We start from the raw sequence: 18,847 nt of genomic DNA, 5'->3' as shown, positions 1-18,847 counted from the left end.
GTAATGTAAATTTACTACTCCAGATTGCGGCAGACAATTAAAAACATCTATTGCACTGTAAATACTATTGAAACACAGTTATAAAACCAACCTCAATGAACAAATGTGTGAAAGTTTTGGTGAATTTCTTTGATATTATGATATAGCATTTTATCGGCAACCGAGGTTCCTGATTTCAAACGTTCGCTTCTCGAACAGTTCGAATGAGATGTGAAGGGTATGCTATCTTATACGAGTTCAAATCTTACAAGGTAAAAAGAAACAGGCTAGGAATTTTGAAAACCAAATAGGAGATGCTACAGTGACAAATTTCAGTAGACTATCTTTTGATAATAACAACTATTATAGCTGAACTAAAACATACACAAAGTAGCCACACTTTGTAAAATGTACCATATACACTTAACACCGTCGACTTGTTTTATAGAAGCTCTGTTGTAGTTTAGAAATTTTTTCCACCACCTTCATAACTGTAGCAATGAAAAGGTTGCTCACTTTGTAGAATCATTAAAGGCATCGAACTAAAGGATAGAAAATGGAGTGAATGTTTATTTATCTTGCAAGATAAAAAACCCTACTCTGTTATATTCTCAGTTAAACCATTAGTAAACTCTAGAGAAGCTAAGTGTGAAGACCAGAATATTATGGTTATTCTACTAATGTTAATTAATAAAACTTGGTTTGATAAAATATAATTATAATTAGGATTCAAAATAAAATAAGTAAATTACTCAACCAAAGATTTTCAACCAAATCTTCCTAAGCACTTAAACTGAAAAGGCCCTTCAACTACAAATTGAATTGACCTACTCTTACAAATTGCACAGAACAACTCGCTGTGGCCTCTATATGAATTATGGGATTCTGTCATCATAAATTAAATGTACTTTCTCATAATTGTAACACTTTTGGGGTGAATCAGATGTTAATTTTTGTCTTTTTCTTCGAATAAGTATTATTTTAAGCGTACTGCTATTATTAACAACATTACCGTAACAATAAAATTATACTACAGCAACTAAAACAAAAACGTATTACCATTTTGTTAAATGTTGTTTAATTTTTGTGTTTTAATTTTTAAAGCTTGTTTAAAATTTGATTTGAACTTTATAAAAAACATTTTTTTGTTATCTCAGCAAAACTATTAGCGCTGTGAAAATGATTAATTTTCGTATATTTATTCCGTTTTAGTAACTATTATAAAATATGACAGTATAAAGGATATAAATATCAGAAAACACTACTGAATCCACCAGATTATGCAATTAAATCGTAACGTAGCACAATATCAGTGTGAATTGATATCACAAACATTTCAGTAGCAGTGGCTTAGACGGCACACCGAGCTGGGTTGAATAGTACCTCCCTAGTGACCCCTTCACATCATTCATGCTGACGTAGCAGAGCCTATAAGCGCACACAATGGTCCAAATGAACAGCTCACATTCAGCCAAAAGGTTATTATGGCAAAGCCACGAGTGGATGCCAAACTATTATACAGGACGCAGTCCTAATGCTGTGCCGTTCCAAGACATGAATAAACGCGCGCTCACCCTTATAATCGCTGATATTTTATAGCTTTTTTGTGTAGTTACTAAAACATCCAAGTAACAGAAAACCTGTGAGGTATAAATATTTAAAAATCATAAACAAGTTTTACTAAACAGCAATTGAGTTTGTGACAGACAACTAATAACAGATTATTCGCGTGCTTATAATCAATTAGCTGTGATAAATACGTGATGAGTGTACGCCAGGCCGGGTGTATAGTGTGACGTAGCTAAAGATGATGGACAGGAGTTCTCAAATATTGTATTATAGTCTTGCTTAAGGTAATTGGGAATACCGTTACTTATTGGTGAGAGATTTTACTGTTGATAATAATCAACATTCTAAGTGTTAATGTGAGAACTCATTACAGTTTATAATAATCCAAACGTATCTCTAGTCGTTTCAGCGTAAAAATCAATATTTGTGTAAAGAAAATTAAATGATCACGAACTACCTAATCGTATTACTTAAACTTTTTAATACTTATGGCAGGATTAAGTTTTATGTAGATAACATAAGAATAAAGGCAAATAAAGATATTGGAAACCAAAACACATTTTATCATCAATGTTTAACTCAGCCAATATAAGATGTAGTATTCTCGAATCCCTTAGAATTTTATTTTATTAGAAAGGTTTCCCGATTTTGTAACGGCCGTTTAGATCACGGCCGGTCCCATATTTGGTTGCTCTGTAACTAGTAAGACGTAATGGTTACAAACCAGGAAGTACAAAGTAGCGACTATTAGTGGAAGAAAAAGTATAATGTAATTCTCCTAAAATCTATTTAAATCCCACATATTTTATAAGAACAATGCATTTAATAGTCGTTTATTAAAAGGTTTTCTACGTGATTACAAAACGAGAAGTAAAATAATGCTTATTGTTAGTGGTCACTTTAGCTGTATATACATCCAAGATAGGAGTACAATTCACCGCGTAAGTGGCTTCGATAAAGTTTCATGAAAAAATCATCATGTAATTCTATAGCTAATTACTTTAGGCTACATATGTTACCATGCTACGTATTAAAACATCAATTTATCATATGATTGTACTCAGTTTATTTACAAAGTTGTTCACCCTGATATTTTCTAGTTGCTATCATGATTGAGACCAATGTCAACATTTTCACTAACGTTGAGCCAAAATTCCTTGGAATGAAGGTACTATCATAAAATTGATGTTGATTATGTAGAAAAGAAGCCTCGTGTAAAATATCGTCATATCAGATTTTTTTGAGATTCTTGCGGACACTCAGACAGACATTCATATCTTTTCAGCTTCTTGAGTGTAAGGCTTCGCTAATGCTCTGCTAATACAAAAATATGAGACCGAATAAATAAATCTCTGAGTTCCGATTATAATAAAGCACTTTGAAGGTTATTACTTAGTCTATTATTTAGATGAAAATACAATTTATTATGCTATCTCACCAAAGTGTTGCACATCATAAGTACAGAATATGTAATATTCAGCATTTGTTTAAAAAATGAAATATAACGTGATTACAAGCCAAAGAAAATAATAAAATGATTTTCCGCTATGCATTTTAGCTAACATAATAGACGGTGTCGAATAAAACTCTCCAATAGCAGAACTAAGCTTTGTACTGAAATTGACAACTCAGACAGCAATTTTATTTCCGTTATTGAATTCTTTGATGTTGTAGTGCATCTGAAAATATATGAAAGTTCATCTAAATTTTTTCAATTTATAGTATACTTATATAGCATTATAATTTTAAAGATTAAATAATTCACTCTTTGCATTTTATCGTAGAATCGACAAAAATAATCAAATTTAATTCATCACCCTCAATCACTTCAATAAAACCAAATTCAAGTGATATGAGGAAAATATTCTTATAAATAATTTAAAAAGCTGGTTTTTCAAATCACGCAGTACGTACAGTATAATCGGGTGCAATTGATCAGTTTGAAAATATATGCTTTTTTATTGGATGATCATAGGTGAAAAAAATGAATCAAGGGAAAATGTAATTAACTTAAATTTCTGCCTGTCTGTGGGTCCCAGTGGTATGTAGAAAACGAACTTCGTATAGAATTGAAGCTTTCCTTCATTTAAGGCAACATTGAGTTCGATAGTATTTGGTTGTACGTTAGTGAACATTGGTATATTGAGTGTTCATTATCGCAGAAGTATTACCGCGTAAATAAATTGAGAATGGTCATATGTCGCTTTAAAATGTGTGACACAGTGACACATGTAGCTATAAACTTGAAATTTTGCTTCCATCCTCAGTTCAGACTGTAATGCAGCACATCGTGGGAGGCTCTAAAATTGCTGACAAGACGAAGAGGAGTCTAACTAAAAGTACGAAATCCTTTCTACGTCCTAGGATATTTTATTGAGTTATAACACGTACTGCGTAGTTTTAAATAAAATCCAATGCGTGGATAATAGTAACGGTCTTACGTCTAATAATGAAAATATTGCAGTTTTTTAAAGAATAAAAACACATCTTTATTACAGTATCAGAGTATATTTAAAGCGAGTTTTTGATCATAGAGCAAACTAAACCAACTAGTTATACCCTGTTTTATTTATAGGTCCAAAGAAAAAACATCTGTCCAAGAAGTGTTCTTAGCCGTAGAGAAATATTAGGAAATATAACCATCAAAGTTAAAATATTTTTAAATATAAATTCCTCATGAGTGGGGCGAATTCCTTATCCATCATATAAATTTTAATACTTACATATTTTAAAAACAATTGGGCGGACATGCAGTTAGTACAAATACAAACCTGCTTACACAAGTACTACAAATTATATCCTTTACCAAATTTGAGATATTGGTGAGTTAGCTCAATGATTCAGTCTTCTTTCAATTTTTAATGAGAATACTGAACCATCCATACCTATAACTTGTCTAAATTTAAACAGTTAACTGTTCTAAAATTCAAAGGGGAAGGGGAGAATAAAAAAGAAAAAAACAATGAGTATACATATTTTCAAAACCTACTAGATGCGTTTATTTTATACGTTTCTATATTTATTTCTGTTTAGATTAATTATGCTGGTTGGAAAAATAAAAACATAGTTCAGAAGTCAAGGTTTTTGTATTTTAACCAAAACTTCAAACAATAATCAGGTAATCTGTAATAATCAGATAATCAGTACCATCTTTATAGGAACAACTGATTTTGACTCGTAATAATGATAGATTGATGCAATTATTTATAAAGTTGAAGCTTGAAGGAAAAGCAGGATCATTTAAAATTATTAGTTTCAGAACAGAGTGTATTCAGCTAATACTTCTTCGGATAAGCTAGGGCACACAAAGAGAGTTTCCTGGATCAAAGTGAGATTTAACTGTTAATATATTATACAGAATTTAGTCCGAAATAAAACATATACAAGCCCGGTAACACATTCGGTGATGCATATGAGCAGTAAGTAAGATATGTGATGTGAATATGTGTTCTGCGGAGAGAGATTTGTTCAGTCACAGACTGTACCTGCTCTACGTGTCAGATATCTTGTCGAATATTTGTGTTATCCAAGATAGAAAGAGTTTAATGCAAATGGGTTATACCTAGTTACACAAACTATAAAATATCACTGAAGGAAGAAATAGTTTAAACCACACTTTGCTTTGGAATAAACCTTCACCAATGTGAACCAATGTAATGCAACCAATGTAATGTAAACCAATGTTACTTTTATAAAGGATACTTTGACTGATAAAACATGCATAACTCTAAACCTCTCCCTCTTAGCTTCAAAATTATTCATCATCAACTCTGGGCTTAAGCTATGAAATTGCCATCAATATCTTTGAACCGATCTGTCTACTTACACAAGGCCCAGTTCGTTTTTCATTTAATTACTTTCATTTTAGGGCTTCACCTTAACTTGGACTATGTGGCCAATTTGTGGTGTATCGGTGGTAGCCACAGTCGGGCTTCCAATGAAACCTCTCATTGAGGTAATTTTATTGCTTCCAATTAAATCTTTTAGGGCTAAAAAAAGATACTACTAGTGTGTTCGATATTTTTTGTGATAGTATATTAATATGTGCCCAATGTACACTTATATATGAGATTAGATAAATTACAGATGTCATTTTCAATTTAATATAAGTTCTAAACATTATTAACATATTTCTAATGATTATTTGCATCCTATAACGCCTGCCTAATTTTTTTTAACTCCAGCTTTCTGTTTTTTGTTCTTTATACTATAGGATTACATCTCTTGTATTTAAAATAGCGTGAAGTCTGGATTTTATTTAATGATCTATTTATAACATTAATATATTACTATTGTTTCCAACCGTTATATTTACAAAATTTATAACATAAGGATTCAACCTATTCTCTTCATTAGGCTCAAAAATAGTTAATCCATTACAGGAGAAATAAAACAATTAATACATTTTCTTTCTCTTGTTTTTATTTTTCTGTCCTTTCTTTTACAGTGGGCCATTTATTTTTCCACTTGAACAAGAACATAGATTTATATTCTCGAAACGTGGTAACATGTATGTATACATCTTGTAACATAAAACTATGTAAAATGTTCAAAATTCTATTATCCATTAAAATAATCCATCGCCAACAACAAGCTTTAAACAAAGAACTATGGGGTTTTTTCCAAAGAATTCTTCATTTAAAATCTTCAGAAAGGTGTGTTGAAAATTATTTTCACTCTGGAGCTCTAGCCTTTTAGCTACCAGTTGTGTTTGTTATTGATCGTGGGTTATTACATAGCCATTGGTTATTCATGTCAAAATTGGATAGTATCCAACCTATAATAATAGATCCAATCAAGCTACCTGATTCATAGCATAGCCCCTCTAGTCTCATTTAATTTAAATGAATCCTTAATCGTAGGGATTAATCTATAAGACAAGTATATCTAGCTTTGCTTTATGAGGTCGAATCATGGCATCGTAATTATAAAGTTATTTTCGTCGTAGACCTCTTTGGATCTGAATCAGGTGGATAAAGAGAATATAGAATAATTGTGATATTTAAAATATTTTATAAACACCTTGTATATGTTACTACTGATAAGGCAGCTATGGTAGGAAGGCTTGATTAAAATTTTAATGTTGAGTGTGGCTCATTTCACCTTCCTTTTATTGCAGCATCTAGAATTTTGAAGCTTTCTTCGAGTTGACTCACAGAAACTGGAGTCATGTTCGTCTGAATAGTTTGAAATAAAGCCTGGAAGGAAGGATCTCCAGGAGTCATGACTACTTGTAAAAAGGGACTCCTAAAGATTTTACAATATAAGGCAGTTCATAATATTGATAGTTCATCTCTGCAGTAAACTATATAAACGTGTCCTAGTCTGCCAGTGGAATATTAACACTGGAGTGGTAAATACTGTCTGAAATCTAAATAAACAGCATCCACTTTTTCATTGATTATGAAAGCATTCATTACGTAGGACTGGTGTATATTCCCGGAGTAAAGCCATGCTGAAGAGATTTAAATTTTTGTGGATAATCAAATCGCAATCAACAGAATATGGAACAGTTCTGCTGACGTAACAGCTGAGCCTTAAGCCATGCTGAGACGGCCTGTACATTTGTTCTGCCTTTGATGTCTGCTGAGTCTGGACATGATTGCTACATGTTGCAGGGTTTCACTCTCAGCGGTTAGGCTATATAAACAACCACTTCCTCTTTGTCTTAATTAATGCCAGTTTACTATAAAATTTAGCCTATATATATTGTTGTTTGTTTCAGGTAAGTGAAGTTTGAAACGATACCGAACTGTGTAAGTATGTATCAGTACTTTTTCTATACTAAAATGTTTTTCCTCATATCGAAAAGTTAAAACATTCCAAGATTCCAGGTACCACAATCGTAATAAGTTAAACAGAATTGTGTTTCAAGCTGCTTATTATTGTATGTGTGGACACGCAAATAGAGTAAAGCATACACAACATTAAATAGACTAAGAAGCATGAACCTAAATAATTTAATGCCAAACAAAAACTGTGCTAGACAACAATTTGACACGTAAGTCCAAACACGGCAAAAAACAAATTGGAACAAAACAAGGAATAAATAAGTAAATGGATTATAGAATGGATACTATAATGTAGGTTAGTAGTCATAAAATAAATGTATCTTCAGACATCATACTTACCAAGTGCAGTGTCATTTCGTTTAATTGGTAATAAACGATACGAGAAAGTCATGCATACACCTATCTAAAATTCAATTTTGGAAATTTCCTTTACTATAATTGAAATTATATGTGTTAAACGTAGTGTCGGTAAAAATTTCAAAGAATAAAAAGTTAAACTATAGAGCAATAGGTTTTTGGGTATTGGTAACAAAGATTGATAATTTAATCAAGTGATAAAGTAAGGTTAGTAACATAAATATTAATTTAGTAACCCTATTTCTAGTTGATTTATCAATAAATAGTTTAGAGACCAGTGTTTTGAAACTTTATTAATAAATGCCTTTATATACTTTATATAAAAAATAGAATTAAGGACTGTCATCGAACTCTACAATTTAACACAGTGTGAAAGATTTCAACGACTAGAGGTTTTATAACATTTGCTTATTATCTGTATTATTTACTATTGTTATATTATTTAGAAGAACTTCAATGAAACTAGTTTTAGGAAGAAGGCAGTTAAAGTTATGGGCAATCGAATTAATAAATCACTTTACTATGTCGTATTTAACATGTATTTAACTTTCCTGAAAGGTGTGTATATTGAAGTAACACGAAGATTTTGTTAAATAACTTTTAACATCGTATTCTCAAAGTTTATGAAACATGCACAACTAATTAATCTACATAGTCTCTTATAAAAGATCTGCTGTGAAACTAGGTTGCGACGGCAAGGGGGAATATAAACGTCTTGAAACCCTCTTCAGTTAAAAGAAAAACTGAGTAAAACGGAGGGCAATCATGAGTTTCCGTGATGAATCTGTCCCCAGACTCTATATCGGACATCTCTTCTAGACTAGAACTTGACACCACATAGGGCCTTCGGTTACCGGTGGTCGTTATATTAATTCTGAAGAAGTTAAAACAGTTAGCAATCGATGTTATATTGAGACTAACCTTCTTTGTTCAAATTAATGTTTAGGATTAGAAACTTAGCATATAAAGATGTTAATAAAAAATATGTATGTACACATATATAATACATTCTGATAAATAAAAATTTGTGTATCAAACAACATAATTTTCAATAACTCAATAAGATAGAGAAATTTACAAAAAGCAATGAATTTATCGTCAGACACGTTAACTTTGGTTGGAGTTATCACGAAATGGGAGCTATAAAACTGTATAAAACATTAAGTGATAATTTCTTAAAGTTAAAACCTTTTTACCAGACACATAAATAAATGTTAAATCAATGTCAGCTAATTAAATAAACACCTTTAAAATGGCGACTTTCTGTCTACTTGTCTAACGGCGCTTTAAACCGTTCTTTATAAATTATGTCTGGTCGGTTTCAGTCTGAAGGTAGGAAAAAAAATAATCCGAGAAAATTAATGTTTTCATCTCAACCAAAATTATCACAGCTACCGATTTATTTTGTGTTAGGAAATATTTTTCTACTTGTTTATAGAAATACAATGTTGTATGCCTATACAGTGCTAATACTCTCTTGCGTCCTATGTTATCATTTTAATATTTCCTTTAACAGATAAATTTCGAGCAATATATATTTGTTTGGAAACTTAGTTTTATTCATGTTTAAAATAAAGCACTGAAAATAAACTTCGTAAGATATATATTATCTTCTCTCTTATTAAAAACTGAAGGGTGCCAAAGAAGGAGTTGACTATAGCAGGTTGTGTGGAAAACACCGTATCAGTGTCACTTCAGTAGTTCACAAGGTCACTTTTACAGTTTGCAGTGTTTCATTGTAGAAATTACAGGATTTCATTATAATAGTTTAAAATTTTACATTAATTTTGAACTCTTCATTCCCTTACTAATAACTTATAAATTTAAAAAATCAAATGGCCACATCCAGGTTGATTACACACAACTGTCTGCGTCTTTCCTTGTAATTTTTGGAAAGTTATAACAACATTCTTTTAAACAATAAATATTCATTCTTTTGGTAATTTTAGGCTATATATTTTGTTAAAAATGAATTAAACCACTGGTTTCAAATTCCAAATTCTATCTAAGTAAAATACACTGAACACGTACAGAAATGTTATCTAATAAAAAGATAACAAGATAGGTCTGAAAAATAAATGAGAAAAGGATTGATATTACCTTTCTGCATCTACATTGACAGATTTAGGACCTGGAAGTACGTGGCAAATTACGCAGGTCATGGCAGGTCAATCTGTTAACTATCGTTAGTTAAAATTTTGTGTTAATCTCATTAGTAATATATTTTTTTATTTCCCACTGGTAGCAAAATATTAGAACGGTACTAAGGAAATTAGTAAGTGTATAATGAACTAAAAATACAAGGAATTGCCTGTTTTGGCTGTAATATTATTCAGTGTACTGGCATAAATTCATAATTACGTTTTATGGCGTTTTCATAATTAATTTTCATTTATTTCACATGGAAACATCGTTATCCAGTTGCGTTTATATGCTTAGTGTAGGTTTCATCTCAGCTCTCTGTTCAGGTAGTAAGAGGTTCCAATTGTTCCGGGAAGTTCACTCACTCATTTTTATTCCAGTTACAGAAATAACACGCAGTGACATTGTGTCAGATGGATACATCTTTATCTAGTGTACAAAGAATGCGTCTGCGTGATTGGTGTAGCTCTCCTCTCAGCTTGAGAGCGGTACAGTTATTCCAGGAAGTTGAGTTGTTATTACAGTTAAAGAACTAACACACAGTGCCATTGTTTCACATGGATAAATTGATTTATATTTTACTGTAAAAGCGTTTTACATAATTGCTTTGTCTCAATCTTTTTATTCTGTATGTGAGCTCTCCAGTTATTTAGGTAAATTGACCCACCCACTGTTTTCTCATTCAGAGAACAGTTTGGGAGAAATGCAGTTTCAATCATCTTAATCCTGCAGGATATCCCCAGCGTAAAATATTAATAAATATAGTTTGCAACTTTCCGAAATATAAACGAAATAAAAAAAATCAATGCTTTGACAAAAACATCTTTCTGTGTTTAACTTTAAAAAATTTTTTTACGATTATTATTTTGATAACATTTTGAGCATTACTTGCAACCTAAAATTAAAAGCTTTAAACTTAGCGGGTTGTTGCATAGCGTTTAATTAAATGTTTTTAGTATGGACGACACGCATGAAGTATCTGTCACATAAATAAATGCAAAGTTCCATGAGAAGATTTCAGGCGTTGCACTTGTGAGTGGATTTGTCAGTCGAATGGCCTCAGGACAAATACCGGCATTAAGTATAAAATTTTTGGCGTGCCTTTTTTCAAGAAGTACCATATTTATTTACAACGAAAATGTAGGAAAAGGGATATTTTTACAAGGAAACACATCAGTCTGATTAATGCAATACGAGTTTAGGATGATGATGAGGAGACGATGATGAATAGAATATGGACACATACATAAAATTTACGTACCTCACTGTTTTATCCATCCATAATATTAAACCGTAATTTTAGCACACTAGTATAAAAGTTCATTTGGTTTGTAAGATATTTTAATGGACCGGTAGCAAGATTAAAAGCTATAAATCTTAGCGTTTAATCAAATGTTTCTTAATTGGCGTTGAAATTAGTATTATTATTTACGTATTTTTCTACTTTTCTATTTCTAGTAATATGGTAAGTTATAGATAGTTTTGAGCAACATTTTAAATATTTGAAAACACATTACCGATTATAAAGTTGTACAAGTATATCGAATTTGCGTTAATAATATTCCTTTTTTGCTTCTGAACACTTTTTTGTTTCTGAATTAACAAAATAGTATTTAGTTACTTTATGAGTAAAATAAAAAAAAGAAAATTCCATGATAACTTCTACCCAAGTGATCGTATTGGAAGAGAAGGTTTATAACTAACCTGTGTGTTTAACTAGCAGTATCCTTATATTTGGTCGACTTTAACCATAATAGTTAAGCCAGGATCTCGATAACTATTACCGCGGTACTGATAAATTAAAAAATAGTTCGCTGTACAGAATTAATTAATAGCTTTAGCAATAAAAATAACTGCTTATGTTACTAAAGGATTTATAGGACCAAGAACAAGATAAAAAAATTTATTGGAACTGAATTGGATTCGATGTGAGTTACGCCTTCAATTAAATCCCGGTGCAGATAAAATAATCTTGAAGGATAAAACAATTTTACACAGCTGACCAGGGGCAAAGGAAAGACTGTAAATACCATCTAAGATTGGGTAAACCTGCTGGAAAAGGATGTGATGGCTGATCAACAACTGAGTACAAAAAAAAACTTCGCCACTAGAGTTGAACTATTTATCTAGTTTGTAACCCAGTACCTCTATCCTATATTCCTTTTTATAGTATTAGAGATCACAAAATTGTAGTCCTGCCTTGGTTCGAGTACCATTCAGTCCTTTTCTCTTTTGCCTGTACTGAATCATAGCATTGAAAATTTGTTTTTATCATAAGTTACAATAATACAAAAGAGACTTTATAAAATTCATCGAAACAGTTTCCTAAGATCTAGGTGAATTCTTGTAAATAACTAACCAGTCTGAACAGTAATATATTAAAACATAGTTTTTCTCTAATTTTGACAGTTTGAAAGGTCCCGAGACAAAGGCTATTGTTACTGCCAGAGAGATTTATGGCTTTATTACTGAACTGCTTCTTCAAAAATCTGAAAGGTTGATTGTTATGAATTTGTAAAGGAGTACATATAGAGAAACCCAGTTCGAAATGAAACTTTAGAGCTTTAATAACACCTCCTCACAACCCAGTGGACAAGCAAATTATTATTGTTAATTTTGTTAGTGAAAAGTAGTGATTATAATACTAAAAAAAAACAGTTTTAATATTAATTATTTATTGGTAGCTTTTAAGCAGTTTTACAATTTTATTAAGTAATTTGTATTTATAGAAAGGAACTTTCTTCAGTAGGGTGAAAATTAGACAAATCTCTCCATAGAGATCTCACTAACAGATGTCATGTTTTCATTCTCTCCATTAGCTACACCTGCAGTATAAAAAAAACGTAATTATGTAAAACATTTAATTTTGGTTCTAAAATAAAATATTCAATTTGGAAGTTTCGTAAAAATAAACATGTGGATGTGGGTATAATAATAAACCGTCACTTAATGGATTACCTGATTTTAAAATTGCACAGGCAGATATTAATATACCATGATCATATGCTTTATGGATAATTTAAAAAAATTTGTAAAATTTGTAATAATACACAATGGAATGTTTTAAACATTGAACCAAACCGTACCTCTAATAGTTATTTTTATTGGTAAAACGTTCTAAATTACCTAATATTCAAACGAATGGCTTCCGACTAACCTAAAGATGAATATAAAATGACAAGTGTAAATTGAACCTCATAGGCTGAATCTTCGTGAAGTTAAAAATTATTTAATGTAATACAAGATGCCATAATGCATAAACATAAACTGTCGTCAAATCGTTTATCTTCAGTGCAAATACAAAATTAATATTGTTTATTACAAATTCTTAGAAAAGGTTGAATTATAAATAGAATTGCCTATAATTTTACTTTATAAAGCCTATAAAACCTAAAGGAATATCATTTAAATGTCACTTAGCCGACAGAAAAACTCAGATAAGCGAAGAGCTGTCTTCAGTTATTGTGACAATTCTGGTCCAATTCTGTATAACGGAGATATGGCCTCAGTTGGGCTTTTCCGTTCCAAAAATACTCGCAGTTTACATTTATTTACAAGAAAACAAACAACTAAACTCATGTGATGAGATCTTAGCAATTAATCTTATAACACAATATATCTAATATGCAATTTTCATTGCATTGAGTCAATTATGTAAGTTCTTTTATTCAAGACTAGTAAATGCATAGCCAATGGGAATCAAAAATATTTCACCGAATTTCTTTACATCACAGTAACAATAAAAATCTCTTTACATAATGTTCAGTAGCTATATTTTCTCTTACCAACCACTATCCTTTAAGTGAAAAACGTTTTGTAAATTTATATTTAATTTATAATAAATTATAAAATCCCATTTAGATTATCTTTTAAAAATTATGAAAACTCACTCAAAAATTTGTAGAAAATATTCTGGTGGAACATACTGCAGTAATTATCGAAAACATGTGAACTGAGAAATGTCTTCGCTAATGTTAAAAATATTGCAATAATATTAGAATGTATACATTTTACACACGTGCTAACATCAAATTCTATATATAATGTCTAAACCCTATAAACCTATTTGAAAACACTCAGTTCGCCCGTAATAGATTCAAACAATCAACTGCCTTTATGTATGATTGTCTGTCTGTCTATAAATCCGCAGGACATGTAAATAATAAAATCAGCTATAGATTTTGAGTTTTGAATACAGCCTTGAATAACACACAATCATGCTATTTTGTAATCGGCTTACTGAATAACAAATTTTATGTTTTATTGCGTCTTAATTGTCTTTGAAAATGTGAGGTTAACAAAAGAAACATTTACACAACTTTCTTCTGTTTAAGATAAGACGTAGTAGAGCCGTCCCAAATTACTTGCTAATAGCATCCTAAGTTCACTTAGTATAAAGTTGGCTGTAGGAACTTTAAAGGGCATTCTTCACAATAGTAATTTAACTAAGTCAAATGTAATAAAGAAGCAGCCATTTTGTTAATTTAGGATAATTAAAACAATTGTAGTATCCTAGTTTACTCTTTTGATTTTGTAATTTAAAAAAATGATGTAATATTAATATATTATTGAAAACGTTTGAACATTTTACAACTAAACAAAGGAAATTTAATCCCAAATGGGTAAGGCAGCTGATGTACACTTTTCTCAACTATTTATATATATATATATATATATATATATTATATATATATATATATATATATATATATATATATATTTACTTACTTTCTCGAATTCCTTCAATTAAGTTGCCTGAGTATCATACATATGTACAATGTTTCACTTAACAGCAGCTCCTTCGATAGCTCAGTTGGTAGAGCGGTGGACTGTAGAGTGAAAGGCAAGGCTGAAATCCATAGGTCGCTGGTTCAAATCCGGCTCGAAGGAATAAATTTTTTGTAGTTACATGCTAGTTTACAATTAAAAAGTATGTGATTCGTCAATGTAAATTATACTAAGTTTAAGTTTAATGCGTATTACAGCTAGTTTAACTTCTAAAATACATTTTAAGTGTTTATTTTATCAGATTTTATATAATTATAGAGTGGTTTGCATATCTAGTTTTAAGCAAATTTAATGACTAAAAAAATATTATTATATTAGCTATGGTAATTTGGTTGTTTTTCCAATGAATCTATATGATATTTCTTTACACTAGTGTGTAAACTAATTTGATAGTAATAAGAAGCATCCATTTGTTTAAGATAACTAAACAAATTGGATGAATACTTGTTTATTCTTCTAGTTTTTATGATTACGTAAAAGTGATTGTTATAAATATATTTCTAAAAAAAAAATTAATACTGACTGTAAATATATAAATTAAAACAATAATTTTAATGTTGGAAGTAACTTAATACTTGTGTGATGTTATATCTCCTGAATTTTTTTTAAGGCATTGTATTTATGGATATCTAACCAATTAGAATATTTATGCAGGCTACCTAATGTTCCTTCTATATATTAGTCTGTGAAGAATATATAACAACAATAACTCACTCTATACCAGCTCCTTCGATAGCTCAGTTGGTAGAGCGGTGGACTGTAGAGTGAAAGTTGACGCTGAAATCCATAGGTCGCTGGTTCAAATCCGGCTCGAAGGAAGTATTTTTGAAACTTATTTGTTAATTTTTTATCAGGCAAGTAGGTGATTTATTAGGTTAATTAATGTAGATCTTATTTTAATGGCAGAATGTTTAAGTTCCAAATACATTTCAAATATCAATTTTACCAGTTATATCAGTAAAGGATGGGTTACTAATATTGTTTCATCACATGGAATAGCTTAACAATATTGTGAACTAGAGCTTTATTGTAAAATAAAACAGTAACTTGCTATGTGTGTACAGGATTTTGAATATTGCTCCTACATGTCAAATGCAGTGTCAAATAAATTTCAAACCACTCAAAGCCTGATAAATCCGTCGGCTTTGAACGGCTTACTGTGAAAATAAGAAATAACAAGAACTCCATTTTGAGTTAATAATATATTAATATAACAGTGTTATTTAGTGCAGGATAATTGATGGAAAATAATTATAAATATATATAAGTGGGCATAGAAATAATCCACTTAATTAAATAAATGAATCAGTTTCAAGCACAAAATATTTACTAAACAATTAGCCTGTGAAGAATATATAACTATAACGACTCATTCGACACCAGCTCCTTCGATAGCTCAATTGGTAGAGCGGTGGACTGTAGAGTGAAAGTAAAAGCTGAAATCCATAGGTCGCTGGTTAAAATCCGGCTCGAAGGAAATATTTTTCAAACTTATTTGCTAATTTTTATTAGCTAAAAAATGTTTGCACTCTATATTTTAATTCCTTATTAATTTAAAACACTTTGGGTACTGTTTTGAAAGAGTAAAGTTAGGAAACCTCTGATTGTTTTAGCTAGTTTTTAAATATCTAATATAAATTCCTCTAGTTAATAACCTCAACGAATTGTGTATAGTGCCAAAGTCTTTGTTTTTTTTACGGAGGTTGCTTATGACACAAATAAATAGCAATTTACTATTAATGTATTTATGTAACTTTTAACAATATACTACAAATCGTAAGGAATAGATCGTGAATTGAATCCAATACTGCTAGTTTCAAAATAAAAATCTTTTATTCAACATTTGGCAAATGCAAATATTTTACATAATTACGCAAAAAGTTATTCTTTATTTACATTTCTTCTTTATATAAGTTAGTTCAAAAAAATTAGGAATTTAGTTACAATAATAGAAAATCGACTTAGTTGTCGAATTATATATTTTAATAACCAAAAATTATAAATAATATTTATGGATTTCTAAAATAAAATTGGTCGGTAAATTAATTAAGTCAAAGTTATAAAATCGTTAAGACAGACAAAAAATAATAAAATCAACGGTATGTAGGTTTATCCAAATTTATGAGAGATTAACGATCCTAGTGACATTTATAATACGAGTAACAAAAATACGGAACTTTTAAAACCATCTGAGAAATTTTTGCCCAATATTTTAACACTGCAGAATTATGTAGAGACATTAATGAAGTTTATTAGGGAATTTCGTTACATACTGATTGGGTATGCTTAGGATTTGATAAACAAATCTACATTCTTTATTATTTCTTTGTCATTTTAAATAATAGAGCCAGTGTAACATTTTAGGTAAATAATTTATTACAATGTTAACTAAAATTTGTTAAGTAATAAATGTACTTACACGAATACTGACTTTCCGGCTGTGACATTCTTGTTGTAAGATTGCTACAAGACCCCTGGTCAGTTAACAGTAGTTGGGTTTCAATGCAGATCTATTGTAACCCTATATTATGAAATTCAACTTGAACTAATGTTGTGGCAATAAGTTGATGTGGCAAGCAATAAGCTTGGCTGTGTACATTTCTTGTGATAATTGCAGTTTGAAATGACCCTCTGACATTTTCAATAAATGTTTTGGATTGTTAGACCGTAATAAATGTGAATGTAGTTGCACCATAATACTTATTGCTGTTTTAGGAATCATTATTTATTTTGATTTATGTACGAGTATACTGTAATGTGTCAGAAAGCAAACATAATCATCAAAAGTCGTTATTTATAAAAAGCAAATAATTGTTCACTTTCAAAAAACCAATTCCCCGCTCTCTTATCCTTTAGAAGACAATAATACAGTATGTTATTATATATCATCAATATTTGTATTATACTAACAATTTTATTCCAGCAACTTTTTGGTTTATTAGAAACAGATTTGCAATACTCACCAGTTTTGTATAGTTTATAATAAGACGAAGGGTAGATTTTAAACAAGATTATCATGCTTATTATTAATTTTATTTTTAAAGGATGAATTTGTATTTAATTTTTACTATGCTCTGGAAAATACAGCTGCAAGACTTGATGAGGAGGAAAGTACATTCTTAAAAGACTAAAAAAATAGCTTGAAAAATGAAGATCAAGATTACTTATTCTTGTCATGTTAAACTTTTGAGCTTTACTCAAGTAACCGTATGAAACATCAATACTATTAATTCCCTCAAACAATAATAAATATTTGCAATTGCAATAAAATAATCTTGTAGTGTAGTATATATAAACTGAAAATTAGTATTGCCTTACAAAAAGGCGAGCAGAAAAGAAGTAAAGCAAGTTATTTTACTTATTCAAAATTTGTAAGGATTAATAATTTTTAAGATGAGGAGGAAGTTTTTTGTATTTTGGGTAAACATAACTTAACCTGTGTGCATCGGGAAGCAACCACATCCGGTTCCGGTTGTCGGGAGTGAGGCAAGCTTTTCGGCTCAGTCCGATTCTACCTAATACTGTTAACAATGCAAATGTACGGTTTCAGACAAATTAGTCTCGCCCAACTAAGGAGACACTGACTGACTCCTTAGTATTTTTAAGCCTACGCCTCCTAGATTGCATCTAGATTTTCTAGTTCAGTATCAAATGGTGAGCATTTTGGATAGATCTAAGTGTCGTTTATTTAGACTAAACTATAACACTCAATGATATCAATAATATTTTATATATTAATTTAATTAATTTTGGAGGGAATTAAATCTCGTACAATTTTCATGGATTACATGCTGACCGATTACAAGATAAATATTATTTATTTGAATTACTTATATTTATTTCTTTTCATATAGCTTTTTAACTATTAATTAAAAAAAACAACTTTTTAATATTGTTTTTAGTCTTCCGTAGTTATCAGTATTTAGTTAAAATGGAATTGAAATATGGAGAAGGAATTTTTGAATTTAAACTCAGTAATAAAAAAGACAGTCACTGTCGAATACTAAATTTTGACATAAAGTAGTGAGAAACCACATTAAAGGTAAGCCCTCAAAGATGAAAAATAGTAGTCTAGAGTTGATTTATATCGACAGCGGATTTGGCGCTGTTATACTAAAATCACCATTTCTAATAGTTTTCATTGTAGTTTCTACAATAAACTGGATTAGGGTTATCCCAGAGATCTTGGGTTTCCTCTCTTTTCACTCTATAAGAAAATA

General features: G+C 30.3%; 3 non-coding genes across 3 annotated transcripts; all 3 read left to right on the top strand.

Annotated features, from left to right (window-relative positions):
- Nucleotides 1-14,637: 14,637 nt before the first annotated feature.
- Trnay-gua lies at nt 14,638-14,729 on the top strand. Its single transcript is given in 2 exon segments — nt 14,638-14,674; nt 14,694-14,729. It is a non-coding gene; the product is annotated as a tRNA-Tyr (tRNA).
- Nucleotides 14,730-15,353: 624 nt separating this feature from the next.
- Trnay-gua lies at nt 15,354-15,445 on the top strand. Its single transcript is given in 2 exon segments — nt 15,354-15,390; nt 15,410-15,445. It is a non-coding gene; the product is annotated as a tRNA-Tyr (tRNA).
- Nucleotides 15,446-16,012: 567 nt separating this feature from the next.
- Nucleotides 16,013-16,104, top strand: Trnay-gua. Its single transcript is given in 2 exon segments — nt 16,013-16,049; nt 16,069-16,104. It is a non-coding gene; the product is annotated as a tRNA-Tyr (tRNA).
- Nucleotides 16,105-18,847: the final 2,743 nt, after the last annotated feature.

The sequence above is a fragment of the Homalodisca vitripennis genome, chromosome 5 (genome assembly GCF_021130785.1).
Source record: "Homalodisca vitripennis isolate AUS2020 chromosome 5, UT_GWSS_2.1, whole genome shotgun sequence".
Taxonomy (NCBI): domain Eukaryota; kingdom Metazoa; phylum Arthropoda; class Insecta; order Hemiptera; family Cicadellidae; genus Homalodisca; species Homalodisca vitripennis.
This window is presented reverse-complemented; position numbering and strand designations above follow the sequence as displayed.